General features: G+C 40.0%; 1 protein-coding gene and 1 pseudogene across 2 annotated transcripts in view; both read right to left on the reverse strand.

Annotated features, from left to right (window-relative positions):
- Nucleotides 1–9740, reverse strand: part of SCML2 (Scm polycomb group protein like 2) — a 94409-nt gene extending 84669 nt beyond the window's left edge. The window contains exon 1 of the mRNA XM_080795387.1: nucleotides 9636–9740. The gene's annotated coding sequence lies outside the window, so the exon portion shown is untranslated. The remainder of the gene's footprint in view (nucleotides 1–9635) is intronic.
- A 253-nt stretch (nucleotides 9741–9993) lies between these two features.
- The window catches only part of LOC308336999 (elongation factor 1-alpha 1-like), a 73623-nt pseudogene continuing 69049 nt past the window's right edge, over nucleotides 9994–14567 (reverse strand). The window contains exon 5 of the transcript in view: nucleotides 9994–10134. The product of the transcript in view is annotated as an elongation factor 1-alpha 1-like (transcript). The remainder of the gene's footprint in view (nucleotides 10135–14567) is intronic.

Below are 14567 nucleotides of genomic sequence, written 5' to 3' on the forward strand. Positions count from 1 at the left end.
CTGGGATCATGCCCTGAGCAGAAGGCAGACGCTTAACTCACTGAGCCACCCAGGCACCCCTGGTTAGCACTATTTTATAGTAAGTGTCTGACACTGACATCTCCTTTACCAACATACCACAGTTACATTAAATCTAGTTGCTGTATCTAAGCAAACTTTGAACAAGCATTGATATTCTGGGATCTTTTATAAAACCATTTGTTCTGAAGAATGTATCTTGTTACAGAATTAAGAGCTGATAAGAGATCAACAAATGCTTTGAAAATTCCTGCATTGTCTTCGGCCATTTTCTCAGTACGATTAAACAATGAATAATAGTGGAATTAATTATTTATTTTTAATTTGACAGAGAGAAAGAGAGACAGCACACACAAGCAGGCAGAGCAGCAGGCAGAGGGAGAGTGAAAAGCAGGCTCCCCACTGAGCAGGGAGCCCAACATGGGGCTCAATCCCAGGACCCTGGAATCATGACTTGAGAAGGCAGACACAACCAACTGAGCCACCCAGGCGCCCCAACAGTAGAATTATTAAATCTAAAATTCCCATTGATCTTATGTGATTATCGAGAAAGTTCTAGGTGGTTATTTTTCTTTCTTAGAGAAAGACAGTTTTAAAGAACTATTTAGCATATTTAGCAAGTTAATGGGTCTATAATTCTACCATTACAGAGCCTTTCCATTACTTGTTTCAGATTGTTTTTCTTTTCTTTTCTTTTTTTGTTTTGTTTCATTTTGAAGATAAGGTAATACACCTTGAGTCTCTAATTAGAGACCACTATGTGAAGGGTCAATAAGGATAAATATTTTGACAGGGAAAGGAACTTAACAAGTCTGACAAGGAAAAAATCTCCCAGGGCCCTTTTCAACTTTAAGCCATTGGTCAGATGTTATAAAATGGGTGGAATTATATGGAATTTCAACCTGAGAAGGTATAAGAACAAACAAAATACAGCTGAAGAAGAAAGTTTGTTCCTGTACCAACAGCAAAATTTGCTGCATATTTCCCAGACAGAAGTCCCATAGGTAGGAATACATAATGTCCAAACTTAAGCATTTATTATTAGACTTGTTCACTGAACCTCCCATCTGGCAGATATTAAAATCCACATTTTTTGAAAGAGTAAAGTTACCTTAAATTGAGACAACAACAAATTTTTATCAGTGTAAAAAAGATTGTCTACTTACTACATTATACATTTACCAGAATAACCATCTCCTGATAACTAAGATTTTGGTAATAAATATAACAATACTCAAAATACAAAGAGTTGCTGGGATACTTTACTTTTTGCAATCTGGCCACTACCTTCCTTCTTTTCCCACAACTGCTTTCCAAAACCCTATTTACCTCCCAGGCATCAGACCCCATTTCAGTGTTTCAGTCCTTATTCTCTTGACAGTTCAAGAGTAATAGGTCAGCCCTCATTCCAGACACCTCTCATCTCTGAGCCCCGGGTTCTTTGGTTGTCCCACCTCTATTATCCCTCTATGTCTACTTCCTCCTCCTGCCTTACCTATTGATCTTCTCTAGTCAGTATCTTCTTCTAGATTCTAGTAATTTTAGAGTCTAGACTCTCATTGTATTCCATGGTGATGCACCATCCCTATGTGGATGACTCCTACATCAGCATCTCTAATCTCAAACTCTCTCTAAAATTTCTAGTCTAGCCAATTGAACACCAGTCTAAATGCCTCACAGCCACTTCAAACATTACACATTTAAAAAATCAAACTCTTTTGCCTTTCAAAATAAGTGACTCTTCCTCTGCTTCCTTTTTTAATAAGCATTACTAATACCCAATCCTTCTAAATTAGAAGTCATCTTTGATTCTCTTCTTCCTTTGTCCAGTATCTTGGCAATTACCAAGTTCTGCTGATCCTTAAAGATCAGAAAGCTGGAAGTGAAAGAAAAATGATTCAAACCTAAGTCTGTTAAGACCCCCAAAAGACAGGGTTCCCATACACTGTCCATGCTTTGAAAGGGAGAAAGAAACACACCATGCACTTTGGATAGAATGGATCCATGAGGCATAAGAAAATAAAAATTATGGTCCCTAGGGTCTAATGATGGTAGTGATGAAAATGGTAAAAATAAATACTATGAGTTGGCACTTACTGAACTCTTGCTAAATGTCTGGTACCCTACTAGGGCCTTTATATACATTTGTCTTATCTAAAGCCTGTAGGGTTGTTACCATTATTAATGCCCACTTGAAAGTTAAGAATATCAAGGCTCAAAGATCTGCAAGATCACCCAGTTAGATTGGACACAGGTCCCTGAATACCTAACCATTTTGCTAAAATTTCTTCTGTTGCATTTGTGTACATGCTTTATCTCCCCCGGTAGAAACAAGCTTTTAGGGGCAGTATTATGTCTGGTTCATCTTTGTATTCTCCACTGTCTATCTACAGTATCTTTCACATGTAGGGCCCCCCAAATATTTGTTAAATAAGTAAATATAATCTGCTGTGCTACTGGCTACTTAACACCTAAACCATACAGTCCCAGGACATTGTGGTTTTAAAAAAATTGCAGGGGGGCGGGACAGGGGGCGGTGCTGGCTGTTGTTCTCTGTTCCTTCCTGCAGTGTTTAATCTACTATGGTTTAATTTACACAAGTCTAGGTCAATGGGCCAAGGAGAAAATTCTGTGAGATCTAAGATAGTCCCCTATTCCTCACATCATCTTCCTTCCGACATCTGATAAACCTTCAATTTTTTACTCTGAATTTGATTTCTAGGATATTTGAGTTCTCAAAAAGTCAGTACTTAGTGTAAATTGGTCACTACTGTAAGTGGTTTTTTAGGGAGAAGAACAGCTAGGAATATATGCTGTACCAGAATTCAGTTTATAAATTCCAATTACATTACAGTCTGAACTAAACTACATCGTTTAAACCAGTATTCACACATACAAAAAGGAAAAGAGACTGTCACTACACAAAAAAATAACTTGGTTGCATAAATATTTCATTATATTCCCTTGAGTATATCAATAGTATAAGAAGTTGCAAGGCCAGGAGAGGGTCACAAATATGCTTGCTGGTATTTTTTCTAATATTTTATTTATTTATTTGGCAGAGAGAGACACAGCAAAAGAGGGAACACAAGCAGGGGGAGTGGGAGAGGGAGAAGCAGGCTTCACGCTGAACAGGGAGCCTGATGTGGGGCTCGATCCCAGGACCTTGGGATCATGACCTGAGCCAAAGGCAGACACTTAATGACTGAGCCACCCAGGTGCCCTCCCTTTTGTTTAAAGATTTTATTTATTTATTTAACAGAGGCTTGCTGGTAGTTTTAAAGAAAATGTTGGAATAAGTGATAAAGTTACACACACACATAATTCACCAGAAAATACTAATGAAATAGCATAAGTAGAACTTTTTTTTCTTTCTTAATCTATCTTGTTATAAAGACACTGTTTTCAAAATTGAATAACAAACGAAAGAGCTCTTCTTTGCTGCCCAGTCAATATATAAGAGAATGATAGGGAAGTCTGAGTTAACTGCATTAAGATAGCACCTTTAAGTTTTTCATTTTGACTTGAAAATAGTTTATTACTTTGGTTGCAAAAAGTACTTCACATTTCTACCTAAATGCAAAAACTCAGACTGATTAAAGTGAAATACATTAGAGTTGTATATTTTCCTTTGACAAAGAGCAGCTGGCTCTTTTAACTTTTTTTTTGTTTCTGGTAATAGTTATTATCCTAATAGAGGATAGGAAAAAATTTATATATCCATCATATAGCCATATATAACTTGTTGGAATTGGACATGATTCATTACTTAAGGATTTCACAAACTCCTACTCAATTCACTCAAGTAAATAATCAAATTTCCCATTCTCTGACATATCTATAAAAGTAATCAGAAAAAAAAGCTCTGAATTCTAATGGTGTAATTACCTTTAACAATAAAATTCCATCTCTGAATTGTGAATAACCAATATTAAGAATGAACATTTTTGGTAGTGAGGATTTATCAAATCTAGCCACCTAGAGGAAAGTAGGGTTTCTAGAAGAGCAATTTAAATTATGCTTTAGTAAAGTGCACCCCCAAAATTAGAAATTAATCTTTTTCTATTACAAAACAAAATCAAGAAAATAACTATTTTTAAGAATGTTTAATTTATCTCAAAAATTATAGCTTACAGTTGAAATAATTACTTGCAATTTTAAAACAATTTATCTGAAAGTTATGCATTTACTTAAGTATGTTATGTCAGAAAACAGATAAATGAAAGACAAGTCAAGGGTTGCCCAAATCCCAGTTTATAGTTGTAAATTCCTAAGGTTTTAAAGCACAGCCACAGGCTAATGGCCCAAAGACCTGCTGCCCACCAACATTTGCAGAGGACTGAAGTTAATAGCAGGGCATGTCAATTTACTGTTACAGGCAGCTCTCAGTGCGACATTTTGACAAAAGAACTGGGTCAGGTTACAGCCTGTTCCTATTATCACAGCAGTCTAGATTTATGGTTTCTAACACCAGCCCTATAAGAAATAATGGAAATGATGACAACAACAATCCCTGCTAGACAACAGACTACAGAAAAGCATGCAATAAACCACAGTCTGAAGTGACCAGAAAACTAAACATCCCTGACAATACTTAAAACGTGAGGCAGGTGTCAGTAAATTATTCATTTAAGTATTTCTAGAACCTCTCAAAATCTCAACCCCAAAAAAATCTCAAAACAGATTCTAATCTAAAACAATATTTAAAGGTACTTACCAGTATCAAGTACTGCATTTTAATACTTTTAATAACTACCAAAGATAATGTGTTTCATTTGAATAGATTTATGAAACTCTACCAAGTCAATAAAAAATAAAGATAATATTGATCATTATTTTTCAAGTAACATTAAAGTATATTGAGAATTACTCCAAATAATACTTTAAACCTTTCAAATGGAAGAAAAAAGACAACAGTTTCACAGCAAAAACCTCATGTTTACAACTGTACAGAGAAGATAACAGAAAAAACACATGATTCAACCACAGTCAACTTAAAACTAAAAATATAAACAAAATCTTAAACTAGCTAAGAATGATGAAAGGTGAGAAAACTGACCAAATGATAAAGAAAATAAGAACTCTCTCAATACAAATAATGAATTTAAAAGACTACATCAAGGTTACAAGGTACATACCAAGCAAATGAAACTCTTTATGACTAGAATTCTGCACCCGTTAATTCTTATGAGAAACAGAGGTTGAGAAAAATCAAATATGTATTCTGAAGACAAGAAACAAAGAGAGTCCCACCAACTTTTCCCTGAGAAAAGAAAGTATCCTAAAGGTATGCCCTAGAATTGCAATATATCCCTGTCCCTTCTGAAGTTTACAATGGCGCATTACCACAAAAGGTGGGCACTCTCTTTCCGCTCTTACAACAATTTGCTCCTATAAACTTAGGAAGGGGCAGAACCACAGCCATAAACACAGGTCACAAGTAGTAGGTAGTCAAATGTTATCTTCAAATGTTTCTCAGCTCTTTACTCATAATAAAAGCTTATTCTTTTTTTTTTCTCCTTGGTTAAATAAGGAATTCATCCAGCTTAAGGAAATGAGTACAAAATTAAATTGAATAGCACCATCATATAAACTGCTTAAAGGATTCTCAAATCTTTCACTTTTCAGGCAACAAGATATCCCTCATTTTTTATGTCAAAACCTTTCCACCACATGCCCAAAAAATGAAAGTAGGGGAAGGTTAAGGGATCTATGTCTAGTAGAAACCATTTGGCATAAAAATCACTTGTATTATTATTTCCAAGGTAGCCAAGGTTTACTTAGACAACATAAAGACAAAATAAGCAAAAATGCCTTACTCACAAAAAATAAAGACTATATATATGCACATTGTAAATCTCAGATGGTTTTTAAAATTTTTTTCAAGTTACCTGGCTTTAAGAACCATCACTTCTGCTATCTTTTTAAAAATGAGATGTTATCACTATAATAAAGGCATTTCTCTACTTAGAGTAACCAAAGTCCAAACTAGTTAAAGCCTTAGAACACTTACCACTAAATTATACCAACTCATTCTAACATAAGATAAACAGCAGTGGTTTCTTTCAACTATTTCCCTAAGAAAAAAGGATCACAAATATTAAAACCCTAAGCCAGGGAAGGGTGAACTTTTTCTTTTAAAATCATCAACATCAGCCATTTTCAAAATTTCCAGGATTTTGGTTCCTGAAATTAACTATCTATACCTTCAAATCATAAGATATTATGTAGTAATTTTCAGACATCAATAATGTTCTTAAAATTCTTAGGGGTACTTGACTTGCTCACTCCAAGCTACAAAACATCTCCAGGCAATGCCAGACCTAAATTCACAACCACAGCCTCACGGCTCTAACACTGATGGCTGGCAGAGCTCACGCTGTTCTATCTTGTGTATCCTATAAACCAGGAATATGACTATGAGGAGACAAAGAAACTCCCAGAGAGGTGAACTAAAAGAGAAAAATGACCTCAGATTTCCATTCACAGCTGGAATCAGAATAGAGCTGGCATAAAGGGGAAAAGGGGAGCAGACAGGGTAACCTGGCAAAAAAAAAAAAAAAAAAAAGACTAGAGACGACTAATAACTCAAATAGCAGAGGATCCCTTGCATCTTCCAGCGTTCCAGTTACTAAAGTTACACAAGCATTCCATTTAACCCAAAGAGAAGGGCAATAAAATATTCAAGTGAAATCCCCCCATCAAGAGCTCAAACTAAAATTGGGATTTGGATTTTCCTTAAATGCAACAAGAGGCTACGTCATTTTCATTCAAAAGACTTGGTATTTACTCAGCCCTTTCAAGGCACTTTATTATCATCAATTATTTCTCAGGGAGGCAGCGCAGGATTACCCTGATCATTTCACTGATGCGGAAACAGACACCAACAGCAAAGGGAATGGGGGGGGGGGCAGGAAGAGGGGAGATAGGAAGCATCTGGGGGGAACAGTCAGGCAGCTAAAAAGGAACAAACCCAAAATAAAATGAAAGTCACATCTGGCTTATAGCTGGCCATCTTAACCCTTGTTACTTTTTAGCTCAGAGATTTTTGAAACATTTTGAAAAAAGAAAGTGCTCTAAATTATGAGTCAGTTAATATTTGGTTATAAACTAAACTACTTACTTGGTCATAGAAGTGAAGTTGTTTAGCATTTAAAAAAAAAAAAAAAACCTCAATCCCTGGAGCACATAGGTTTCAATTTATACCAGTCATTCATTTTTCTTCCCAAGCCTAAACATTGTATTTATGTTTGACCTAGAAAATAATCTCACAAAAATGTATAGCTTTATTTAATCAAAAAGACACACAAAGTTAATATCAACCCAAGTAAGAAATAATTCACAGTTACACCCAGAATTTTATTTAGAGAATTATAACCAAAATACCGATTCCCTGAATTTGCCCTTGAAACAAAGTAACTACTTGTTTTACATTCATATTCATTTTCTTAGCTATAACTTTGAAATTTTCAGGAATAAACTGCTGATGGGTAGCCTTAAACACCCAGAAGCCAACATTCACAGCCTCTGAATAAATGCACCTTTAACTAAACTCCATACTACAGACAACACAGGCACTTCAAAAAGATGTATTGATTGAAACAAAAAGACTGACCAGTTGCCTCATGAGAAAAACTGATACCACCTCTCTAAGGCTGACTCCAATGACTTCTGTACATATTATGACATCATTAGCTTTAAAGCAACCTCACATAATGTAGTTCAGTTACACTAATCTTTTTTTCCAATTTCAAAACAAATCAGGTTCTCTAAAGGAAACAGGTACACACCCTTAAGTTTATAAGGTTGTGATACATGTGATATTCATTTAAAAGTTTGAGCTGTTTTAAATGTGTTTATGTTTTTGAAAAGATCTTTCAGACTGTTTTGAAGACTGTGGATAAAACTACAGCCAAACAAATACAAAGCATCAGGTGAGTGCTCATAAATTCACTCCTTTCTCAAAATCCCAACTGGACTTTTTTCCAAAAGCTTACTTTTGCATTCCTCCCATTAAATATACAAAACCAAAGACTGACAAAAAAAAAATTTCATCCCTGGAAATACGTTATTTAATGAGTAATTTTAAAAAAGAATGGCAAGAAAGGCAAAACTGTGATTACTGAAGAACATCCCAAGCCCTGCTTTTGAAAAGAATTAGATGAATCTATGAACTATTGTTATAATACAACTGCTTGTCATAGGAAGTTTTATTCCATAAATGATATACATCATATAATACTGTTTCCCCAAAGCAGAAATATTAATAGCTCTGGGAGCATTAAAAATGCAGCAGCGTGTGCAGTTGTTTTGGTAAAGGAAACTATCCCTGAAAATTTTATAAATCATATGATCATAAGTATCCACTTTCCCTGCCTTAACTTCCCCCTACTCACAGATCCATTCACTTTCCAGAGATATCCTAAAGTCACCTTAACACATCATTCATAAAAGCTAATATAATTCTTCAAGATAAAGGCTAAATTCAAATTATAATCACACCTTGTAAAGAATAACAAATGCTTTACAATCTTTAAAAACAGCAATAGTCTTAAATGAGGATGTGTAAATACCGGTGCTGGCCAAACATTGGGGGCCGGGGGAGGGGGCAAATTACAGACCTCAAAGCTCTGTATAACCTCAAGGCGCAAAATCTATTAAATACACCTTCTCGCTCTTCCTCTAGCGATTTGGCGATTTACACCAGGATGCAGCACAACCACTAGTCAGGTGGAAAAAGCAAGAACGCTGTGCCTTAAAAGCACCAATGGTCCCTAGACCAGGTCATGCCGCGAGAGCACCGCGGCTGCCCTGTAGCTCCTCGGAAGAGTTGGAGCCCCCCTTTCTAACCCCACCTCCCCCTCACACACACAAGCAAGGAGGGCCGCGCCCTCCCGCCCCACTTCTCCCCCGAGGGCGAGCCACCGGCGCCGCCACCACCCCCCGCCCCCGCCCCAGCCAAGCCTCAGCCGCCCAGGTCCCCGGGGCGCGAGTCCGACGGGCACCTGGCACCGGGACCGAGCCCGCGCTCCGCCACAGGCGCATCCTTCCGGGCTAACGTTTCCCTCCCAAACTCCAAAAGTTATCTCACAACTCCTCAGAAGGCAACCGGGCGGGCTTCAGCCCAAACCACGCAAAGTCATTGCTGCTCCTTAGCCCCACCGCCCTCCCGCGCTGCCCCGGGGCCCCAGGCCGGCCCCCCAGCCCAGCTCCTCCAACAGCAAGAGGATGCTCAGGAGCGTGCAGTCCGCGCTTCGGGTCAGGGGGCGTCTAGAGAGCGACACGGCAACCAAACGCGGCGCAAGGGATGGGCCCGTGACTGGCGACGGGGCCCCGGGGGAATGCGAGGGGCTGCGCAAAAGCAGCTGTGGGGCGTCGTGGAGAGCGCTAGGTGGGGCAGGGGAGCCCTGGCCTCTGGGGTGAGGCTGCCAAAGGTGGGCAACTGGGGTGCGGGGCCGAGCTAAGGCCGGACCCCGCGGGGCGGTAAGGGGGCGTTACTCGCGCGGGACGCGCAGCGGAGGGCGCCCGGCCACCCGCCCGCCCTCGGACAACGACCAGAGACCGGATGCAACGGCTCCGCCTCTCTGCTCCTCACGGGGCCCGGAGTCGCCACGCACCTCGGGTCTCGTCGGCGAAAGGAGCCAAATTGTCACACTGGTCCCGCGAGCCGGTACCGGTCTTCACACCGCCGCCGCCATGTTTGAGAAGCCGCGCGCGGAGCCGCGCATGCCCCGCAACCGCCACCACCGCCCCGCCCCCGCCCCGGCTGGCCCGCGTGCCCTGCGGTTGCCGCAAACACGCCCTATGACCGCTGCCGCGTGCGGGGCCCGAGCTGGGGGCTCCGCCGGAAGGCAGCGTGAGCTGCGGCAGGCGACTGGACGCTGCAAGCCCAGGAAAGCCCTGGGTAGTTTTCCTCCATCCTCCCCCCACCATCTGCCCTCCCGCCAAAAAGAAGCCAGTGGCATGCACCCAAGACTATGATGGGCCCCCAGTTGAGACCCCGGGGTCCGCGTCAAGTTCCATCGCAGGAACTCGCTCCCCTTGGCTATCGCCTTTGACTCTTCGGTCACCACCCACACTGGCCACGCACCGAAAAGCCAGGCGCTTTCCTAGGAACTAAAGCAAGTTCGATGAACAAGGAAAATGCAACTTTAGAGCAGCATGAGCAAAGCCACTCCTCCGCGGGTTGCCGCATATTCCTTGAAACAGTTTTTTCCCCCATGGGTTTTTGCCACGCATTCCCCTCCAGCTCCACATTCTGAATTTAGTTGTTCCTCTAAACCCAGGCTTGAGCTAACGGGACTAGGTTAACCCGGAGGGGGAAATAATTTGCTCGCTGGTTTGAGAGTACTTGGGAGCGTCCTCGAGAATGCCTTTTGGGGTCTCCTCTGCAGTATCTTCCTCGCCCAGAGGAGAGCGGTTGTGCAGGTGGTGGAGGTCGCACGGAGGGGAAGGGGCGGTCGTAAAAATAACCCCGAAACAGCCCATGACTCTCCCCGCACAGAATGTAGCAAACAAAACTGGAGAAAAACATCCCTCGTTGTGAGGTTGGATATAAGCAGATTTAAAACTTTTGTTTGAAAAATAATACAATGTGCTGTGTTAGCAAAAGGTAACCCATTGGCAGGCCTTCTCTCTCCAACTCTGAAAAGCTGGCTGTGGGTTTTTCATTTGTGATCGCCTTAACTTAGTATATAGGGCATACTGTATTTTTAAAATCATAATTAGGAAATTGAAACCTAAAACTAAAAAAAAAAAAAAAGCAGAATATATTCATTTTTCCACAACACAGAAATTATTTTCATATAGGGCTTCTGCAATATTAAACAAAGGCCAAATTAAAGGATTTTTTTTTTTAGATTTTATTTATTTATTTGACAGACAGAGGTCACAAGTAGGCAGAGGCGGGGCGGGGCGGGGCGGGGGGTGGTGCAGGATCCCTGCTCAGCAGAGAGCCCAACATGGGGCTCCATCCCAGAACCCTGGGATTATGACCAGAGCTGAAGGCAGAGGCATTAACCCACTGAGCCACCCAGGCGCCCCAAGGATTTTTTAACTGTATCTAAGGATGGACGACTGGCACAAAATCAAACAGCAGAAATAAATGTTAGTGCAAATTTCATAGAAACTTTAAAGTGAAACAGAAAACCTAGGCCACTGTTATGCAAATATTAAAGAAAGATTTGGCCTCAGTGATTGTGTAATATATACCATATAGAAGGGAATGTTGAAATGGTCCAAGATGAAGGTTCAAAAATGTTTTTAAAAGCCAGAAAGGTATCTTTAAGTGAAAAAAATTAAACAGGTTAAATCTAAGCAAACCCTTAGCATGGGCTAGAGCAGGGCTTGGAGGGATTTTTAATTACTGGCAATTGTCTTTCTAATCCTGATGCAATGGAAATATTTGAAATTCATCTCTACATTCTATATTAGAAAGACTTGGGTCATCACTTATGCATTTTTTACATCTATGGACTCTATCAAGTTGTAGAAATACTACTCTGATTGTGTTCGATTGCCTGTCTGACAGGCACCTCATCTATTTCCCATATTCCTGTTTTTAATAGGAAATTACTAAAGCCCTTTCTCTAAAAACGTACTTCACATTGTATCAGAACATCTTATCAGTAACTATGTTCATCAAAGCATGTATAGAAGTGTGACTCTGTTACATTAACTATGAGTTATTGATAATGATGACAGCTACCATGTGCTGAGAATTCTGCTAGCCTCTTTACATATAAATTGTCAATCTTCATCTTATTCTTTCACAATGTTCTTGAGGTAGGTGCCCTTATTCTCAATTTATAGATGAGGAAATTGAGTATTAAATGGCAAATAAGCGGCAGAATCAGCTTCTGAACATACATATACCTAAACCTTTCCTATCCCTTTTACCTTGTCCTGAATCATATACTTTCATCATAGTCTATGTGTATAAGACTTTGTGTATGTATGTATGTATCTATGTATATAGACTATGTGTATAAGCATTTAATAATAATACTTTTATGTACTTATACTCTGCCTTTCCTTTTCCCACTTTGCCAAAATAAACTTTAGACTGCTTTTTAATGCTGTTAGCATAGGTCAGACTATCACTGTTTCTTTTACATTATATGGCAGCACCTTGAACATAATAGGAATTTGGTAAATATCTGTTAAATGACTGAATGGATGAATGAATACTTACTATTAGGACATTCAATTAATTTTGCCATGAAAATATGAGAAGGAGAGTACCTGAACGAAAGAATAAGAACTAAGGCTGATAAAATCCAAATTTTCATGATTAGTTTTCAAATTTCAGATTTGTTTCTGTCCATCAGCTCATATAGTTCTGACTCAGCCCAAAACCTGTGACAACCTTAAAAAAGATAGGTCATCCTCACCCTGCCCAAACCCAAAGCAAAATACCTTGTGTTGAAAGTGTTTGATTACTTCCTTTTGTACATTTCTTTAGAATTTTTTTTTAAGATTTTATTTATTTATTTGACAGAGAGAGGTCACAAGTAGACAGAGAGGCAGGCGGGGGGGGGGGGGGGAAGCAGGCTCCCTGCTGAGCAGAGAGCCCGATGCGGGACTCGATCCCAGGACCCTGAGATCATGACCTGAGCTGAAGGCAGCAGCTTAACCCACTGAGCCACCCAGGTGCCCCACATTTCTTTAGAATTTAATAGTAGTCCATCAGAATAAAAAGATGGTCTTCTTTCCTAGATAAGCAAAATTGAATCGAGATTTCCATCAGCACGCCTGTTTATACTGAAATGATATTGCATAGGTCAAGTTAACGTTTCAGGATGATTAGTGAAGACTCCCTCTAGTTTTCCCACTTCATGCACTGCTTTCTCCTCAAAACACAGAAGCCTAACTAAACCTGGCAGAGGCTAGAGATCTGAGGTATTCCTGGTAAACTCACCAGGCGCATTTTCACTTTAGTGAAAAAAATCCACATAGTAGGGACTAAATAACAAATTAACATAGTAATTGAGTTGACAAACATCTTCAGATCCTTGTTTCTAATAAATTGCCCTTTTTCCCCTATGAAGCCAAGAACACTTCTCAGTAAGATATAAATTGTTTCTAGTGTTATTGTTGATCATTACATTAAACCTCTTTTCCTAACTTCAAAATAGTAACTTCCTTGGAAAAATATTGAAGTCCGTGATGTGAAGAGAGACTCTAGTCTAACAAGACTGTCTTGTCGAAGGACAAAGCTGTATCAGGAGGTCTGAACGCTTGTCTTGAATCCCAAGTCTATCATCCACTAATTAGATTTCCTTAGAATCTTTCCATGACTCAGCTTTTTTTCATTTTAAAACTAATAGAATCTGCCACACTTACTTCACGGAAGAGAAAGTGCTATTCAAATCCATCAGAAAACAAACAAACAAATATGGTCTTTCCTTAATGGATCCCACATTTTTTAAAAAGATTTTATTTATTTATTTGACAGAGAAAGAGCACAAGTAGGGGGAGCTGCAGAGGAGAGGGAGAAGCAGGCTCTCGCTGAGCAAGAACCCCAATTCGGAACTCGATCCCAGGACCCTGCGTTCATGACCTGAGCTGAAGGCAGACGCTTAACCAAATGAGCCGTCCAGGCATCCCGATCCCACACTTTTTAAAAAAACATAAATTAGCCTTTTACCAATTAAATATATGAAATTGAAGCTGACTTTGGCCAAGTCAAGTATTTTGTATGCCGTGAAAACTGGCGTAAACTCAATGAACATTATACACTACACTTGGCCATTATTTCATTCACTCAGTCCTTCATTCAAACATGAAACATTTATTGAATGCTTGTTGTATCCGGCTCTGCTACAGGTGAGGATACCAAAATGTCTAAGACAAATTCAACACTCCGGGATCTTACACTCAGTCCAAAGAGGAGAGAGAGAGAGAAAGTTCTCACAGAGATTTTAAGATGTTCAAAAGTAGGGTCTCTTATCACACCCGTCATTATATTAAACATTTTTTTAAAAGATTTATTTTATTTGAGAGAGAGAGAGTGTGGCGGAGGGGCAGAGAGAGGGAGAGATCAGACTCCCCACTGAGCCCAGCCCCACCACCCTGAGATCATGACCTGAGCCAAAGCCAAGAGTTGGACACTTAACCAACTGAGCCGCCTCATAGCAAACATTTTCAGATGTCCCACATAATATTGTATAACTAGATGAATGAAATTGTAGCTGGTCAGTTGACAGTCCTTTGCACATTTATTAAAATATTTATTACTTCTGATTTTATACTTTCTGTGCTGGTTATTCTGCATTTGAGCCGTCCTCCACCCCCATGAATTTTTACCCTTCTTTGCCTTATTCTGTGCACCAGGGGACTTAAACCTTCAGTAGTGTATCACACTCCACAGCCGGTTTGGCCAATGGCATGTACCATCAGGAGTAACGGAAGTCACGTATTGGGGAGGGGCGGGCGTGCAGAGTTCTTTCCCAAGCACTTCCTGCCTAGGACCTCAGTCTGGTCGGCAGCAGTGTCTCCATGACAGCTCTGGAGCAAAGGCTCCCCTTTCTGGGGTTGTCCTCATTGGG

The sequence above is a fragment of the Martes martes genome (genome assembly GCF_963455335.1).
Source record: "Martes martes genome assembly, chromosome: X".
Classification (NCBI taxonomy): Eukaryota; Metazoa; Chordata; class Mammalia; order Carnivora; family Mustelidae; genus Martes; species Martes martes.